Raw genomic sequence first — 19545 nt, forward strand, 5'->3', positions numbered from 1 at the left:
TTAGGAGTCGATTTACTAAAGGTTTTCTCGCATTTTGTGTCTGTGGGAAAAATGCTTAGTAAATGACCACCTTAGTATGGAAAATAACAGAGTAAATCAGTCTTAGAAGTACAATGCCTTTTATTCAAAGTTTCATCATCATAATGCAGAGCAGTTTAGGTTTCGTTGGAATGTATTAGATGAGTGGGCTTAATGTTCTGTATTTAACGTTCACCTAGGTTCATCTTCATGTTTGTTTTTTCCTGACTACTACTGTTTTGTATATTGCAAAAATGGCTAAAATGTTGCTGTTTTCTGTAGCCATCTAGAAATTAAAAGTGGAGATTTGTGTATGTTATTAAACAGCTGCATAAGGCCGTCCATAACTACATATATAATTGCTGAGACTGTTTAGATTTCAGGCAATAAACACCCAAACTCATTGGGGATCAGAATTATGTTACATCTGTTTTCTGTTTCTAGGAATTGTATTGTGGCGTACAATAATTCACAAGGAGTGACATTACATGAGACATGGCTTAGTCTTCTTAGGCAACACCTACAAATCATTTTGAACTCAGGAATGCCTGTATCACTTGTTTCAAAATCATGTCCAACCCACACTAAATTGCAAACTAAATACCCAGCATAGAAATATTAAACAAGCCCAAGTCTCAGGTAAACTTGGCCAGTAAGGAGCATGCAGTGTCTGGTAGTCTCTCAGCAGCAATCCAGCTGTCTGGTCTAAGGTCTACTCTCTAGGGCTGGCAATACATGCAAGGAGTTAACTACTCCCATAGCTTAGCTGGAAACAGTTCCACAATATCCATGTAGATGAGAAATATATTTTATCAGATCCAAGAAGGCAAAGGGCTTTCTGCAAGGAAGGACTGGCAGACAGAACTTTACAAAGCTAACAAGACTTTAGAGGCTGGGCTGGCTTGCAACATGTGCACATGGGAAAGGACCACCAGGAGGGTACTAATGTGGCCTTCAGGAACCTTGTAGCAGCACAGACTGGGATTTAAAGAAAAGTCCAGCAGAAAGAAACCCCATCTTTCTTTAAAAATGACAAGAGGCATGTGGCACCTTATAGACTAACTAATTTATTGAGGCCTGAGCGTTCGAGGACAGAATCCACTTCGTCAGATGCATGAAGGGAGGTGGGTAAAATATATGGGGATGGGGGGTGGGGGTGGGGAGGTTACAGAATTCCTTTCTCTACGTTCCCTCTTCTTGTTTATTACTTCCTTCCTCCCTAGATGTCCTGCCCCAGGTTAGACGTGAATGCCCGGCCAATCCCAATGGTAAGCATTGATTGGATGTGTCACAGTCGTCGGTACGTCATTGGTGGGTGTCTAAAAGCTGATTTTGCCCTAGCAGCAGGTTCACATGACAGTGGACATACTGGGAGAGACAGCCTGTTGAGCAAAATAATTCTGTCTGAATGGACAGAATGTCTGAGAAGGCCACTGCAAGTTCCTATCCAGCAGGCCACATCAGCTAGTTTCAACCATGTCCTGTTTATGGAACAATAGCAGCACTTTGTCCCATACGCTGCTGCAGCTCCCTTCTACAGTACCTGAATGTAATCTGTTTTAAAGTGCCAAAAAGTGGAATATAAATAAATAAGTAAGCTAAAAGTCATTAAAATCTTGTTTAGTTCTGAGCCATCTTGGTTCTCTAAGAATGACCAGTGCTAGTCCTTACAGAACAGAGATTCCCCTTATTTTTTTCTTATGAACTTGCCCTAGTATTTGGGGTTCTGTCATTTATTCAAGTTGAATTCCCCTGTGATGGTTCTTACAGATTCCTGGGGGTAAGCCGTGCAAGATCACAGGACACTCCAAAGCTCTCCATAGAAATTTGTGACTTATTAATGGTCTGCACCATGAGATCTATTTTGCAATTGCATTTCAGCAAGTTCATAATGTTTTATCATCTTTGTCTTACTCTTTATAGTGTAGGTTAAATCGTTGACTTCAGGTGGTCATATGTGAGACTATAATTAATGTGAGACTATAATTAATGCAACCAGCCATTAACAGCAATGTCCTTTCAAGCTACGTATTCAGGACTTTTCTGTTTCAGCTAAATAAATGCATAAACATCAAGCCAAGAAAGCACCCCTGAAGCACTGTAAATTTGGATAATACCTTGTAGTGTATATGTTGTCATGAAAGCAAGCTTGTAAAGCAAGGATTACTTAGTGCAGTCACAGGATTGATTCTATTTTTAATTCTATTCTGCTTTCTAACAGTACTTAACAACTTTGTGATTCTGACTTCTAAACTTCTCTTTGTCAAATGACATTTAGTTTTACTCTTTGCAATTGGCAGAATTACCATTGTATCAATCTAAAATAATAGAAGAAGCAGGCATACGTATAAGATTACTAAGGGCTTGATTTACTAAGCTTTTTCCCCATAGACACAAAATGGGAGAAAACCCTTAGAGGTCAATATTGAGCACCACTTAGCTAGATAAGTTCAGACTTATCCAGCTAAGTGGCACAATTCTAATATTTGGCTGTGTTCAGTGGCTGCCTGTTAGCCAGGTAACTATTTATTTGTCTAAATACTTATGCGGCTAAGTTTGTGTGTGGGAATGGGTGGGGTGCATCATGGGGCTTTCCAGAGTGGAATTACTTATCCGGCTAACTTAGGGCCTGATTCATCAAGGTAGTTCCCCATAGACACAGAATGGGAGAAAAGCCTTAGTGAATCAGGCAGTTAACCTGGAAAAGTGCCAGTATTCAGCCTTATCTGGCTAAGGGTCTGATTTACTAAGGCTTTTCTCCCATTCGGTATCTATTGGAAAAATGCTTTGTAAGAATATCCAGCTAACTTTAGATGTGCTCAGCAGCAGGTCTAACTTATCTGTCTAACCATTAGATATCCAGGTATATTCAGCAGTGCAGCCGTATCACTAAATATCACGGCCAAGTTAGCCAGATAGCTAACTTGTGAACTGAAGCTCTGAAGAAGTGTTGCATCAATGGCTCGGACAATGTTCTGATAAGTATCCTATGCATATCCATTTCATTGAAAATCTGAAGTGGATTTTGCAAACCTTTGGATCATCAGTGCATTTCCATCAAACCACTGCCAATCACGCCAAAACCCACCAGAAAAAAAATCTGATGGCATCCCTCTTGCTGATCTCAAGCCAATCAGCATTTAGGGGGCCCATGCAATAAAATGTGCAGAAACCAATTTTAGCAGGGGCTTGCAAAAAAACTTAACAGGCAGGTTAAAAGGCCACTTATTGAGTGATACAGTAAAAAACAATCCATCAGAAATAGAAAACTTGTGCTATTGTTGGATGCAGAAAGGGGAAAATACCTTGATTAAATAGCATGAGCATGTTACTTACCAAGAGCTGCTTAACTGATTATGCTCAGTTATCTTTTCCTCTTGATTCTTCTGCTAGCTTCCAAGCGGTAAGCTTGGTACATGGGGGTTGCTGGTCAGTGCAGAGGGAAGAATTGGGAGACCTAATACACTACAAGTGAGGAGGTTAAAGAAGTGCAGAGAGTCCCAGGAGTGCAGAAAACTGTGATGAGTACCTGTTTAGAACCACCTGTCTTCTGTGTCAGTAATGATCTTCACAGAGTGCTATGCGAGTATGTGGTTGAAGACAGATGGGAGCATGCAAGGGGGATACCCAGGGAGGGATCTGGCTACCCTTAATCAGAAGGGCACTGTCATCTGACCAGTCCTTCTTCTATAAGCACCCTGTAATGTACGCATCACCAATGCTGCACCACACAGTCTGCTAATGCCTCAAAGCTCACAGACATGAGCTCTGAACTCAAACCAAAACAACTGGTTGGTTGAATAAACCTTTTGAGACAGACTGCTTTTCAGCTTGAAGACTCTGAATGCCTACATTGGTCTTTGGCAACAGTGATAATTTTATTTATTTATTATTGAAAACATTTCCTAACCTCCTTCCCAGCTCAAAAAGAGCTGTCTAAAGCGGTGTACAAAGTAGACAAATAATATATAAAACTGTATAGAAGAAAAATGAAGGATGATAACAGAGTAAAAAACATAACAAGAACTAAAAAGCAAACAAACTCAAAAAATACATGGATCCAATAGATCTTACCAAATCAAAGTTGCTTCCCATCATGGTTAACCATCACCAAAAAGGGAAAAACTCTTTGAATCTACCCAATATTAATATATATTATCCAAGGCATAGAAAAAGCCAGGCCTTGACCTCCTTACAAAAGGCCAAGTAAGGTAACTCTAGCAAATGTCAATGACAGCCAATACCTTTGGCCTCTGGTAACCTATTACTTGTAAATGAATTTTCCTCATCTAAAGAAAGGTGGATTTATTTTTGACATGATAAAATATGTCAATGTATTTCCTCTATCACCTCCTTCTCTCTCTGTCATTCTCTCCCTCTTCTCCATGTCTTCCCTGTGCTGATAATGCCCTGTGAAAGCTTCCTTTGTATACTGGTGTGTAGAGAGGGGAGAACTAGGAAGGGCCCTACTAGCTATTCATTTGCCCTTGGGGGAAGCTCTGCCTTGAAGCAGGCTCCTTGCTTTGGTGACGAGTCAGGGGGTAAGACTAGGCCCCTTGAAAAAAAAAAGAATCACAGACATTTAAATGCCAAAAGTGCTAACCAGCGATAGCAGTGATCCTGAGAATTGTGCTAGCACCTTGGAGCCTGCTTGCTTCACAACATTATGAAACCTCTATGCCTTGCACTTTGTGAAATATGGAGCAATGCTTGAATAGTGTCTGAAATATGTCACTGTTTGTTTTTTGTTTTGTTTTTTTGTAGAACTGTTTGTGGTATGAATATGTGTAAGAAATTGTGCAAAAAGAGTGTGTTGGCTGTGTTATTTTTTGGCCAAGCTTCTTCATCTCAAGGCCTAAGGGTAAAGTTGTATAGGGTCATCTCCTGCCATGGCCTTCATATTTTAGTCCCACTGTTTCCTGTTAGCTCTCAAGAGCTTGCTCAATTTATAGTGCTCACATTACATTTCTTGACCTCAATAAGTAATAAGCTCATGTTTGTAAGATAACACTAGGTCCTAGCAGGTATTAAATAGCATTTGGTTAGGAGATGCTGTGGTGGTGGGAGAGGGCAGGTCAGAGTCCTCACACAACAGCAACATCAAGTTGCTGAACTTAGGGCCCATAATTGCAGGGGTCTGGAAGGAGCTCTGACGCATGGCCTCCAGCTGAAGACTGTTGTTGCAGTGACTTCACTAGGTGAGAAGGGAAGGGATATAAAATCCTTAAGTAGTTGCAAATGAAGGCCCATGATGTTAGATCCCAGTCCTGGTTCCAACTGAGCTGGTAGTCCATAGGAGCAGGAGGAAACTGCCAGGCCCAAAATTGAAAAAAAGAATGATCCAGTGTGGGATACGCTTTTGATGATAAATTCAGGATGTGACATTTGCTGTGTTTAGGTATTAAAACTCTGTTTCTTATTTCTGGATGCATTATGTAATATGAAGAACAATAACACATTTAATATAAAAATGTGTGGATTTTCCCAGGCTGAATTGGAATCAGGTGGATTTCAGCCTGGTTATGGAATTGAACGGTAAGGGACTTATGCAATAAATGTTAACATGCACATTAATACCCTCATGTGAATGCTAAAGTCAATGAGCTATGTAGGATGGCCTTACCATGCATGTTAACGTTGTCAGAAAAGACATTAGTATGAGCATGCAGCATTTGTATATCTGGGTTTGTGTGTGAGAGGCAGCCTATTGGGTCAAAGCATATATATATATATATATATGTGAGAGAGAGAGAGAAAAAGAGAGTCTGTATGAGACAATGTATGTGTGTGTGAGAGAGAAGAAGAAGTGAATATAAGAAAATGTATGTGTGAGAGAGAAAGAATTTATGAGAGAATGTGTGTTTGTATGTGTATGAGAGAGAGAGAAAAAAATTGTGTATGAGAGAATGTTTGTGTGAGAGAAAGAGGGAGAGAAGAAGTATGTATGAGAGAATGTATATCTGTGTGTTAGTGTGTGTCAGAGAGAAATTGTATATGAGAGAATGTATGTGTGTGTGAAAGAGAGGAAGTGGGTATGAGAAAATGTATGTGTGTGTGTGAGAGAGAGAGAGACAGAGACAGGAAGCATGTATGAGAACATGTGGGTGAGAGAGAGAAGGGAAGTATGTATGAGAGACTGTACGTGTGTGTGAGAGAAAGAAGGTGAGAGGAAGTATGTTTGAGAGAATGTATGTGTGTGGGTGTGTGTGTGTGTGTGCGAGAAAGACAGCAAATTTGTATATGAGAGAATGTATGTGTGTGTGAGAGAGAAAGTATGCGAAAATGTGTGTGTGTGAGAGAGAGAGAGAGAGAGAGACAGAGAGAGGAAGCATGTATGAGAACATGAGGGTGAGAGAGAGATAGAGAAAGTATGTATGAGAGCATATATGTATGTGTGAGTGTGAGAGAGAAAGTATGTATGAGAACGTATGTGTGAGAAAAAGAGGAAGTATGTGAGAGTGTGTGTGTATGAAAGAGAGTGAGAGAGGAAGTGCATATGAGCATGACTGTTTGAAAGAGAGGGCATGCATTATGCAGTGATGGATTTAGGATTTTGTTGCCCCTAGGCATTATTGGTGCTATCGCTTCCTTCCCCCTTCTGGACAAGGAACAAAGGAGCAGAAGGTCTAAGGCAAAACCTTCTTTGCTCTGCTCTATCTGCTTCAGGCTCACCTACACCCCTCAAATCCCTGAATGACAGGAAGAGAGGGCTGGATTAAGGAGCAAAATGGCTTTTCTTTGCTTCCTGCTGTGTGCTCAGGTGTCACCCTTCTTCTTCAGGACAGAAGGAAGAGGACTGGAATATAGTAGAGCTGTTTTTCTTTACTCTGTCTCTTCCAGCCTCACTCCTCCCTTCCTGTTCTCTGAATTGTGAGGGGAGGTGCTAGAGCAGGAAGCGGAAAGCTGTTCTCTGCTGAGTGAGATTAAGCATAGCTGGTAGGAAGCAAATCTTCAGCTGGCCTGCCGCCCCCCAGATTCCTGCTGCCCTAGGCACAGGCCTAATGTGTCTGATGGCAAATCCAGGCCTATGTATAAAAGAGAATGTGTGAGTAAGAGAGAGACAGGGAGCGTATGTGTCATGGCCGCTCAGGCTGAATATAGGTAGCCCCAGGGCAGGAGCAGCATAGAGAGCCAGGACAGAGCCAGTTATAGGTAACCCCCAGGCAGAGCAGTTCAAGACTCAGGGACAGGGCAGTTTATGGGTAATACCCAGGTAGGAACAGCACAGGACTCAGGAACATTGCAATGCAGGGCCTTCTGGCTGATTGGCTACCTCCCCCTTGGGTTGAGCCCACAGGTTCTGGTGGCCGGCAGGACTTAGCTGGAGGGGCACTGGAACACAGGAATATGGGGAACGGAATGAAGCTCACCAATGAGGCTAAGCAGGCTGCAGGGTACTAGAAGGTATCTACAGAAATCAAGGACCAGGGAGAGTACACCAAAGGACAGAGAGACAAACAGACAAGACAGAACAAGGCTGAGTACAAGGCAAGGCAAGGCAGAGCTGAGACCAGGAACAAGACAAAGCAGGCAGAGACCAGAAGACCTCTAACAGAGATGAGGGCCAAATCCAAGACAGGAAACCATAGCACCAGCACAGGGAGCAAGGAAACTCCAAGATGAGGCAAGGAGCTGTGAGTGAGACAGACTTTTAAGGAGTAGCAGTGCTAACTCATGTGCCTTCGAGGTAAGCCTGCATAGTTCAGACTGTGGCCTACTGAGGACCCCTGTAGGCAGGGGAGGAGGTGCACAGTAGCTAGGATTATTACAGTGCGATGGAATGAATATGTGTGTGTTACAGAATGTGTGCTTATGACAGAGAAAGGATAAAATATGTGCACCCCACCCCACTAAACCAAGACACCTCAAAGTGACTGGAAATCAAAAGTTCCCAGGAATGGACAGAGGGGGATTTTTATCCTGATGAGTTTTAATTATTGGGTGTTATTTACATGTCTGCTGTTTTTAAATATTTATTAATGTTTGGTAAATTTTTAAAGAATTGTATGAGTTTTTAATTACTGGATGTTATTCTGTTCATCAGCTTTTTAAAATATACTTTTTATTAGTATGGGTTTATTATTATTGATGTTTTATATTTCTTGGTTTTATTGTTTAATGAGGACATCTTTAAAAATGGCATGGGCCATCCAGTCCTCCTACCATGTGACAGGGGCCGGCCAATGGCACGGATACCCTGTCACATGGTAAGGGGAAAGGGCCATCGGTGCCATTTTTATTAGTGGCAGCCGACGGCCCGAGAGCGGGAGATCACTCCCGGGACCCCCACTGGACCACCAGGTACCTGTAAAAGGTTTTGGGGGGGTGGGGGAAGCCAAGGGATTAGTTTTAAAAGGTCGGGGTGGGTTTTTTGTTTATCGGCTCGGGCGCAGCCGATAAAAAAAAACCCGATCGGGCCGGACAAAAAAAAAATCACGATGTGAATCGGAACCGGAATCGGAACTGATTCCGGTTTCGATTCACATCTCTAATACCTTCTAATATTTATTATAGGGATGACCCTACCCAGGGTGATGCTTCTGCAACTCAGATCCTCCATGGCATCCTTAAAGGGCTTCAGGATTTCTACCAACTGCCTTCTCGTCACCCATATATGATGCCTCTGGGACGATCCTCGCTATCCCTGTTTCCAGAGACAGATTATGAAAGGGTGTCTGCTACTCCACTAATCTCTGCAGCATCAAATAGCTGGAGTTCCAGCATTTGAAAACCATCTTGAATTAGATTCTTTTCAGGCATCCCGAATTCTTCCTTTTTCTCATGGAGAATTGCCCACCCATCACACTTTGATGGAAATGCCCTGTTATTTTTCTGCACTTCTCTATCAGGTCCTTCAGGAATAGATTCCTTGATGTCCTTGGGCACCAGCTCCGGTGCTTCATTCACTGCCAAATGCAGCAAGTGTGCACAGCAACAGATACCCTGAAAGCCCCCATCTTCCATTGCCTTTAGCATATTATTTCCACTGTCTGTCACAAAGAAATCTGCCTAAGGCTCTGCTCTCTCTGGTCTAGCCAGCAACACACCAGCATCTTTCTTATGGCTAATAGGATATTGCATGAGGTATAAGGGCTATACAGCACCCAGGCATGCAGCACAACCCTCCCAAACCATGATTCTTGGTCTCTGCTAGAGCTGCTGCCTACCCCTTCCTCACCCAGATTCCACTGGTATGCCATCAGGGATAGGTAAGCATATGTAGAATTTGCACTCGTCCAGATAATACTGCTGAAATGCATACTACTGCCCTCTGCCTTAGCCAGCTACGCTTGCATGTGATTATGCCACTGGTTGTACAGGATGGGGATAAACTACCTATTAAACATAGTCCTGGATGACACTTTGTAACTGAGAGCTAACACGTGCAGCAGACCCTTAAAACCCATTTTCTCTACTACCTGCAGGGGCTGGTCATGCAGGGAAATTATTTCCCTGATGCTCCTCAGTACTACATTGATGCTGCTTGATGCTGCTTGCCTCTTGCCTCAGGACAGTGCTATGGAACACCATCCCATTTCCTATGATCAGCTTTGGGAACAGTCTTCCATTTTCAACCACTTTCCTTTGGCTTTCACTTGGAGTGGCAGAAGGGGTCCCCAGATAGTATTACCACCCTTTCCTGATGCCATTGCTAGTGGGTGCTGCTTCTGCAATTGATGCTGCATAGCATCATTTGTCAGATGTCCTATTTCCTTCCCTCAACTAATACTCTTCCTGCAGTGAATATACTGAGCAAAATGAGGGTCCTCCCTCATTTCAACGTGCCTCCAGATAATTGATGTCTTCCACGATCTCTTTTTTAGATCCTTGGGAGCTGACCTGGCACTGGAGTTGAGGTTGAAAATGTCCCTGAGGAAAAATGCTACAGGCATCACTCACAGTCTCTACCTGTACTGTTTGATTTTCCTAGGAGTGGCTCTCAACAACATCAGTATCATCTATCTTCACCATCACTGCACTGCAGGCTAAGATACTACTGACTAATCTTCCCAAAATTTATTCAGCTACTAGATCTTCAAGTTCTGATTCAGAGAATCCCAGACACGATTTTTTCTCAGAATGAATTGGTAAAAATACTGTCTTCACTGCCTCAGAAGCAATAAACAAAGAGGAGTGTGCTATTGGCTTTGGGCATTACACTTCTATTACCCTTGCCCTGTTAATTACAATCTCAGGTGTCTAACCCAGGAGGAAGAGAAACAGACAGATATGGCAAATGCTTTCCAATTTTTAACTACTTCTGCTTTGAGCTGCCTTCCTCTCCTGCCATTCTGCACCTTAAAAGGCACTGCTTTTTTATTGCTGCTTCTAGGCTGGGTTGGCTCTATACCAATTCATCTGTCCCTGCTAAGGCACCCAAGCCTGCCATTCCCTCCACTCCCTTTTCCTGACTTGATGGAATTTGATGATGTGCACTGCCTGCTGAGTATTTAGATATTACAAAGGAATTTATTTATTGCTACTGTAACCGTACCCTCACTCACACTGTGGAGAACTGTCTGTCATATACATACACATATATACAGGTCTTTGTGTGACTAAAGGACAGTATAGGGACTAGGAATGTCCTTTCTTTGAAACTGAACATTTCATTTTTAAATAAAAGAAAAGAAAAATGAGCAACATTTGTCTTCCTTTTCTTCCCTTTTTAAAGTTGCTTGGTCCCTTCCCCCACAGCACCTCCCCAAATGCCCCTAGCCTCACCTGGACCCTCACAGCCCATAAAGTCTATAAAATCCATTAAAATCTTGATTCCTGGCCATTCCTGTCCTTCCATTGTTGCTATTTTAAATAACAATAACATAATGAGGCTGGCACCATTGTTTCTTTCTTCCATACAAAATGGCCCTAGCCTAAGTTTGGCCAGCACCATTTTGAATAAAGTAATAATGGTGTCAGCTTTGGTTTATCAGCACCATTTGAAATAGCAACAGTGGCAGGGAAGGAGCCACTGTGGATTGCTTCTGCCCTGAGAAGATTTAAACAGGTTGTAAAGACTTCCTGAGGTAAGAATCTTCATGGGCAGCTGCGAATATCAGGAAAGGATCTGTGAGTTTTTGTTTGGGTATTTTTTGGTGGCAGAGCAGGGATCGGAAATTTTATTTTTGTTTGCTTTTTTCGTTTCAAATAAGCACAATGAAATGAAAAAAACAATTCAAAATAATGAAAGGAAAACCAAAATGAAAGGCAAGGGAAAAAATGTCTTTGCACATCTTAAATAGGTACTTACAAAAGTAGATATGTGGTGAGTTTAAGGAGGGGTGGAGGATTCAAAATATCCCTCAGTTTGACTCTGTAGTGCAGAGTTCTAGTAACCAGGTTGGTTTTGGAAAATGCGAGATTCTTTGCAGGTGTGATAGATTTAATTGAACTGACAAAATAATATAAAGATTTTATTGTGCATGAGCTATCAAGAAACTTTAATTTCCTTCCTGAATTTTTCTGAGTGTTATTAGTATTTTCTAAAATGGCAGTGGAAATTTACCATGTAGGGTTCATGGGTCATAACAATTCCAGGCATTTGGTGATTATTATTTGAAAGGAAGGCTAGATAAAGCTTGGGACAGATTTGCAAACTCTGTGCAATTTGCATTTTCCAGAACTTTCCAGATAGAAAAAGGCTCTGGGCAAACATTATTTTTGGTATCAGTTTTAATAAGTACTGTGAGAAGTGTTTCTGAGAGTCTTTGACCTCCAGATTTTCGTCAGAGTTGCACAAATAAAAAGTCAAGAGGGAAGATACACAAAATTGACAAAACAGTTACGAAACCAGCTCATATGTTTCAATGTTAGAACAACCTCAAAATCTGCACTGTTTCCATGACAGCATCAGATCTTTTAGCTGGCTTCCTTAACAGTATGAACACTAGGAAGCAAGTAAAATAAAGATAATTAGGCCATGCTTCTGCAGGAAAACTCAAAGTCAAGATAAAAACAGACTATGCATCAATGCTCGTTTCCCTCTTCCACTTAAACCTAATTTAGCTCATATTGAAGAAAGAGGAACTTCTAGAGAGGTCACAATGTTACAATGCCCTTTGACAGTATGAATGCAGAAAGAATATCCAGCCTGTTGGCAAAATGTTTCCCGGATGTACTACTGCAACCAGTTTATTTCTCAACTTGTTAGCAAAATCAGTAGATAGCCATTAGCTTCAAATTTTCTTTTAATTCTTTCTCAAACATTTTCCAAAGCCATGATGCTGATCTTTTATCACATGGCACAATATATTTTATGCATTTATTTATTCATTTGGCAAAATTTTGCAGCTGCCTTTCCTTGCAGCTCAAGGAGGATAGCAATCCATCCAATCCAAGCTGTTCAAATGTTCAAGTCCAAGGTTGTCAAACAAGAAATAGCTTCTGAGCTGACTAAATGGAATAACCTTAATCCTTTTTGAAATATGCATATTGGGCAATTATTTATCTTGTGTGAAGTGGTTTGATCTGTGTGACCACAGTCACATGCAGAGCTGATTTTTAAGCTTCCACCCTGGCCTAGGCTGTACAAATCCAATTAAGTATTCACCACTGTCTTTTCAGCAGGTCAACACTACATGCCCAAAATGTTTGTTTTGTTCTATATGTATGGGTGTGATATTTATTTATTTATTTTTAATTTTTATATACCGACATTCTTACATCAAATGCAAATCATACCGGTTTACATTAAAACAGAAAATGCACGAAATATATTTCCATAGTCTAATACAATGAACATTTATAACTAAAATTGTTAACAAGCCATAAAGGTAAGAACTTGGAAAAAAAAAAAAGGTTAATTAACAGAAAAAATAAATGAAAGAATTTTAAATGAAGCACAAAGGGTATATGTGTCACTTTCTTCTATATATTTTTAGTTTTAATTTTTAACTTAATCCATTTGCGGGTTCACAGTGGGTAGGAATGATCCCTGGTTGCTCCTGTCCTGCAGTTGCTATATCTCAAAATGGCACCTGCCAATATGAGGTGGTGCCATTTTGGATTGCATACTCCAAAATGATGCTGGTCAACCTAAGGCCAGTTCCATTTTGAAATAGAGCTCTAGCAGAGCTGGAGCACCTGGTGATGGCTCCTGTCTACTGTGTACCCACAGATGAGATAAAATGTGGGGTGGAATAGTCTGAGGTAGATTAGATAGATCTTGAGACCCTTGTGTTCATAAATACAGTGTTCAAGATGACAAATATGGACAAGGGCTATATTCAACAGCATAGGGAGTCAAGGCAATAATGTAGGCTTCCGAGTATTACTTACAACATATATTGCATGACTTTGTACGGTTGCTGCTGATCTGCTTTGGCAGTTGGCACATAATACCTTCAAAGAAATAACGTATCCAGGTACAACAAGACAGCAAGGTTCATTAGGTGAGCAAACCTAACCACACCAATATGCTGCATTCTTCAGTCCATCTTATTTGTCTGTGGTTAAAAAGGAGACACATTCACTACTGTGACCTCTACAGTAGATGTTTTATATAAATTTAGTGGCAAGGTCTCCATGTTTCATCTTGGTGAGTGATAAGCTTGAGTGTAACTAATAGAATAAGTAAAGGCCTTTAAGATCTTAAGCTAATGATTTATTACGCTCCTCGGCTGTTCAACTATAGAAATGTTAAAAAAGCAACTTTAAATCACACTCCTGCATTCAAAAATAGAACAATCTGGTAGTTTTTCTCTATGGAAATAGCATTTTCCTATAATGTGACATAATACCAATCTTCCAGTCGTCAACAAAAGCTATGGAGATCATCATTACAGTTGATAGTAGGAAGCTTCGTGTTGGCTGATACATGAAACATCACATGCATGCTAAATGATCCACAGCCCTAGGATTGACAGGTGGCAGAAGATAATTTTGTGATGATTTTGTTATAAGATACAAGTTGCATTCTTAATGAATGTGATCCTTAAACATTCTAAAAGGAGTGTGTGTGACTTTTCAAGACAATATTGTCTATACACCTCTTACTCCTGATTGACAGCTTTTCAGCAATTGTTTTCTTTAAAAAAAAAATGTCTGAGATATGCATTTTGTCTGTCTTTGTACACATTATCTTCTGACCATTCAATCTACAGCAACCACATTTTCAGGATAAGCAGATCTATATAAAAGCTAGGAACCAAAATAACACATTCCCAGAAAACCTATAGATTTAGCCCAAAACTGAAAAAAAATTTAGAAGAGAAATTTATACAAATTTCTCTGCAGTTCTTTTCTTACTTGTAACCATTAATACCTTCATGCTGTAATCTGGTAACTATCCTACTCTCCTTCAACCTTTAAAATCCGAAAATAGTGTCAGTGATAATAACAAAAATATAATAGTCACTAAATAGACCTATCCTACCTTACAAAGCTAATTTCTCATTCGCTTGGTTCCACATGTTTTTAGATTGCAGGATGCCTCCATCAGAGACCATAATTTCTGTCACAAAATGATATTTTACAGCCCAGAGTAGCTGCATACAGAGATTTCTTTTTTCTGGGCTTGCCAATGTTCCAGGACTCACAAAACAGATTATGATCCTCCACCCTTTCATGATCTTCCTCTCTTATGCACCTGGACAAATTGTATTGTGCAATCTTCCTTGATATTTTTCCTGTCACAAAAGCTAAAATGGAGTGGATGACTTTAAGTAACATTAACCAGGTCTATGAAAGTTCCTATTCTTTCCTAGAAGTTCACATACTTTAGTATTTTATTTTAGAATTAACAGTTATTAGAAGAATTACAACTACCTGCTTATTCTGGTTAGGGATGTGAATCATGTGCCCGATCGTTTTAACGATCTGGATCGGCTGGGGGGAGAAAAAAATCTGATCGGCATGATTTTTTTGCAAAAAAAATCATTTTTCTGAATAGTGCGCACTAACTCGAGTTAGTGCACACTAACGGAAGGTTAGTGCACACTAACGCGAGTTAGTGCGCACTATCAAAAAATTGTTACTCAATGGTTTAAAAGTAACATTTGAGGAAATGTTTGTTAGCTAGAGGTGCACACTAAGCCGCGCATGCTTGGTGCTGTCCCTCGTGGCCATTTTGCTACCAGATATAGCACGCACTAGCCAGAAAGAGAAAAAAGTGCCAGGAGGCTGCAGCAGTGACAGTGCCAGCAGTAGCCACTAGCCAGCAGCCAGTCTAGCCTCAGCCTGCTCTTTAAATTTAACCACTGTAAATATAATATAATTTTATACCCACTTGTTTGATGTTTGATATAATTTTCCAATTTTGGTTCTGTGTAAACCGAAGCGGTATGTACTAGTACATGAACTCCGGTATATAAAAGCCTTTAAATAATTAAATAAATAAATAAATAAATAAATAAAGAATGAATTAATAATAACGTTTTTTGTTTAGTTTTTCTATAGTATGTTAATGTTTTGAAGCTCAGGTTGCAAGTTTCTTTATTAAATGTTTTGTTTCACTAAAGTAGAATATAGAGAAGTACTTAATTTCATGTTATGTAAAGTTTCTTTAGTTTACTACACAAAGTACTTCATTTTATTTTATTCTACTCTAGTGAAAAAAAAAAGTTTAGTTTAACACAGGAACTGCAAACTTGAGCATAGTGAATGGGGGGGGGGGGGGGGAAGAGGGATGTGAAGGGGGAGACAGCCCCTGCATTCAGCAGCTCTGATTTTCTGAAGAGATCTGTCCTTCAGAGACCAGGGAGTGGGACTGCTTGGCCCTTCATCTCCCCCTTTCCCTTCCCATTTTCAAGCTACCAACCGTTTCCATTTCCCATCCCCCATATATTAAACCATCACCTCAGTGGGAACCTTGGTAACATCAATAAATAAGAGGGCAGCCAATAGGAATACATATTCATTCCTAACTGACCTTAACTGACCTGAAAAGTGTCAAATTGTATCATTTTCTGTTAGTGCGCACTAACTTCCTGTTAGTGCGCATTAACTCCTGTTAGTGCGTACTAACCCGATTAATGACTTTTTTACGATAAATCGGGGGAATTTCTATTGTATCGCACTCTTTAATGATTAATGACGATATTAAAAATATCGGGCGATAATTTAAATCATTAAAAAACGATTCCCAACCCTAATTCTGGTATATTTTTAAGTAATAAAAATTCTTCAGAATGGGTTTTGTTGAAGCTATAAGCTAGCTATTGGATTTTGAATAGGGAAGAAGATCCAAGAGAATTCTGTTTCAAAGTCATGTAACAAGTTTCCAGTTGCTAAACCTTTTTTTTTGTCTTAGAGGCAATAATCTATGAAGAGATTGAAGCTCTAGTAGAACATAAAACAATGTACCAGCAAGGAAGATGCGGCCACACATAGAAGGAATTTTGCTGGAGGATATGGTCAAGGTTAACAGTATAGCTGGTTTTAAAAACAGTTTGGACAGGCTTCTGGGGGATGGATCCATTAAGAACATAAGATATGCCATGCCGAGTCAGACTTGAGGTTCATTAAGCTTAGTATTCTGTGGCCAGTCTGGGACATATGTACCCGGCAGGATCCCAAAGAGTAGATTCATTCCAAGGGAAAGATGTAGGTGGCTTTCCTAAGTCTACCTGACTAATAATGGTATATGGACTTTTCCTTTAGGAACTTTCACAAATGCCTTTTGGAACCAGCTATGCCAGATGCCTTGACCACATCCCTTGGCAACAAACTCCACAGTTTTATTGTACGTTAAGTGAAAAAATACTTTCTCCCATACATTTTAAATCTGCTATCTATTTGTTTCATGGAGTGTTTCCTCATCTTGGTACTATTTAAAAGGGTAAATAACCATTCCCTGTTTACTTGTTTCACCCCACTCAGGAATTTATAGATCTCTGTCATGTCCCTTTTCAGTCATCTCTTCTCCAAGACGAAGAGCCCTAATCTGTTTGGCCTTTCTTCATAGAAGAACTGTTCATCCTTTTTAATCATTTTTCTTGACCACCTTCATACGTTTTCTACTTCTATTATATCTTTTTTTGAGATGGGCAATCCAGAACTGCACACAATACTCAAGGTGCAGTCACACCATGGATGGATAAAGGCATTATGATATTCTCTGTTTTGTTCTAAATTTCTTTCGGAATAGTTCCTAACATTCTATTTGCTTTTTTGACTGCTGCTGCACTGAGCTGAGAATTTCACAATGAATCCAAGATCAACTTTTTCCCGAGTGTTGTGTCCTAATATGGAACCCAGCATTGTGTACCTATAGTTAGGATGTTTTTCCCTGTATGCATCACTTTGTATATGTCCATGTTAAATTTCATCTGCCCATTTGGATACCCAGTCTCATGATGTCTTCCTACCACTTCTCACTATCCTCTCGTGTTTAACAGCTTTGAATAATTTAGTGGCATCCTCAGATTTAATTATTTCACCCATTGTTCCCTTTTTCCAGATCATTTATGAATGCTAAGGAGTACTAGTCCTAGTACAGATCACTGAGACACTTCACTATTTATCTTTTTCCATTGGGAAAATGACTAGGACTGTCTTTTTCTGTCCTTTAACCAGTTATCAACCTACAATAGAATATTGCCTCCTATACCTTGGCATTTTAATTTTCTAAGGAGTCTCTCACGAAGAATTTTGTTAAATGTCTTCAGAAAATTCTGATATAATATATGAACCAGCTTACCTTTATTTACATGTTAACTGCTTGAAAAAAAACTAATAAATTGGTAAGGCAAGTCTTCCCCTTACCAAATTTATGTTGGCTGTTCCCCATTAAGCCGTATCTATCCATATGGCCAGTAATTTTATTTTTTCCATATTGCCTAGTACTCACATCAGTCTATAGCTTCCCAGATCATACCTTTTTAAAAATCAACATTACATTAGCTGCTCTCTAGTCCTTGGGTTCTGAGGCTAATTTTGCATAAGAACATAAGATTTTCCATAATGGGTCAGACCAAAGGTGTTACGCTTGGACTCCGGACAGGAGTCGTGCACACCACCCAACAGGGTGGCTCCAGGTGGAGAGAGACAGGAAGCTCGAACAGAGTCAGGTACCAGGCTGGGTCAGGGCAGGCAGCAAGAATCAGAGTCTGGGTTCAGGCTGGGTCAGGGCAGGCGGCAAGTGGCAGTGTCTAAGTACAGGCTGGGTCAGGGCAGGCGGCAAGTGGCAGTGTCAAGTACAGGCTGGGTCAGGGCAGGCGGCAGTCAGCAGTGTCTGGGTCCAGGCTGGGTCAGGGCACAGTAAGCAGGGCAGGGCAGGTCAGAAGGCCCGTAGGCCACACACACACACACACGGAGGGCCCGTAGGCCACACACCAATAGCGGGGCAAGGCAGGTCAGAAGGCCCGTAGGCCACACACACACACACGGAAGGCCCGTAGGCCACACACCAATAGCGGGGCAAGGCAGGTCAGAAGGCCCGTAGGCCACACACACACACACGGAAGGCCCGTAGGCCACACACCAATAGCGGGGCAAGGCAGGTCAGAAGGCCCGTAGGCCACACACACACACACGGAAGGCCCGTAGGCCAGGTATGGAAATCAAGGAAGAAGGCCAAAAGGCCGCACAAGGCAAGGCAAGGAAAGGAAAGGCCCGAAGGCCACACAAGGCAAGACAAGGCAAGGATAGGCCCGAAGGCCACGCAAGGCAAGGCAAGGCAAGGATAGGCCCGAAGGCCACGCAAGGCAAGGCAAGGCAAGGCAAGGATGGGCCCGAAGGCCGCGCAAGGCAAGGTAAGGCAAGGATAGGCCCGAAGGCCGCGCAAGGCAAGGCAAGGCAAGGGTAGGCCCGAAGGCCGCGCAAGGCAGGCTAGAGCAGGGAGCCCAGGTGAGCTCGATGCCGAAGCCCCGAGGCAACTGTCAGGCAGGGTTAAGAGGGCACACCCAGAGCATAGAGTGGACATAGGAGATGGACTGGGCCTGTCAGGAAAGCCAGCCCTAGAGGGACCCCTGGTGGTGAGGCGGTAGCACAGCAGCCACAGCCGTAACAGTACCCCCCCCTCAAGGCCTCCCCCTCCTCCTGGATCCCATCTGTGCAGGAGGTAATCAAGAATAACGGGAGACCACTCCGGGGGTGATGCGGCAGGGTCAACTCCTTCCCGAGGAAATAAGGCAGTCCATAACCCCACCTGGGGTGATAAGGCAGACACAACCCCAACCTGGGGCAGAAAAATAGTCCATAACCCCTCCTGGGACAAGGCGGCAGGGTTAGACCCCTCCTGGGGTAGCAGAGGCGGTGCAGATTTCCATAACCCCTCCTGGGGTGACAAGGGGAACACAAACCCCACCTGGGGCAGAGAAATAGTCCGTAACCCTTCTTGAGGCGATAGTAGGACCGGTCCGGACCCTTCCAAGGTCGGCATTAAGACCGGTACAGGCCCCTCCAGGGGCGGCAGCTGGGCCAGTACAGCAGGCTCGGATCCTACTCGGGCAATTGTAGCAGGCTCGGACCCCTCTCGGGGCGATGAAGCAGGCTCGGACCCCTCTCGGGGCGTTGTAACAGGCTCGGACCCCTCTCGGGGCGATGAAGCAGGCTCGGACCCCTCTCGGGGCATTGTAGCAGGCTCGG

At 41.9% G+C, this 19545-nt stretch overlaps 1 protein-coding gene across 4 annotated transcripts in view; it reads left to right on the forward strand.

Annotated features, from left to right (window-relative positions):
- PPFIA2 (PTPRF interacting protein alpha 2) overlaps positions 1-19545 on the forward strand; it is a 440428-nt gene that overhangs the window by 218283 nt on the left and 202600 nt on the right. The window lies entirely within an intron of this gene.

The sequence above is a fragment of the Rhinatrema bivittatum genome, chromosome 4 (genome assembly GCF_901001135.1).
Source record: "Rhinatrema bivittatum chromosome 4, aRhiBiv1.1, whole genome shotgun sequence".
NCBI classification, from domain to species: Eukaryota; Metazoa; Chordata; class Amphibia; order Gymnophiona; family Rhinatrematidae; genus Rhinatrema; species Rhinatrema bivittatum.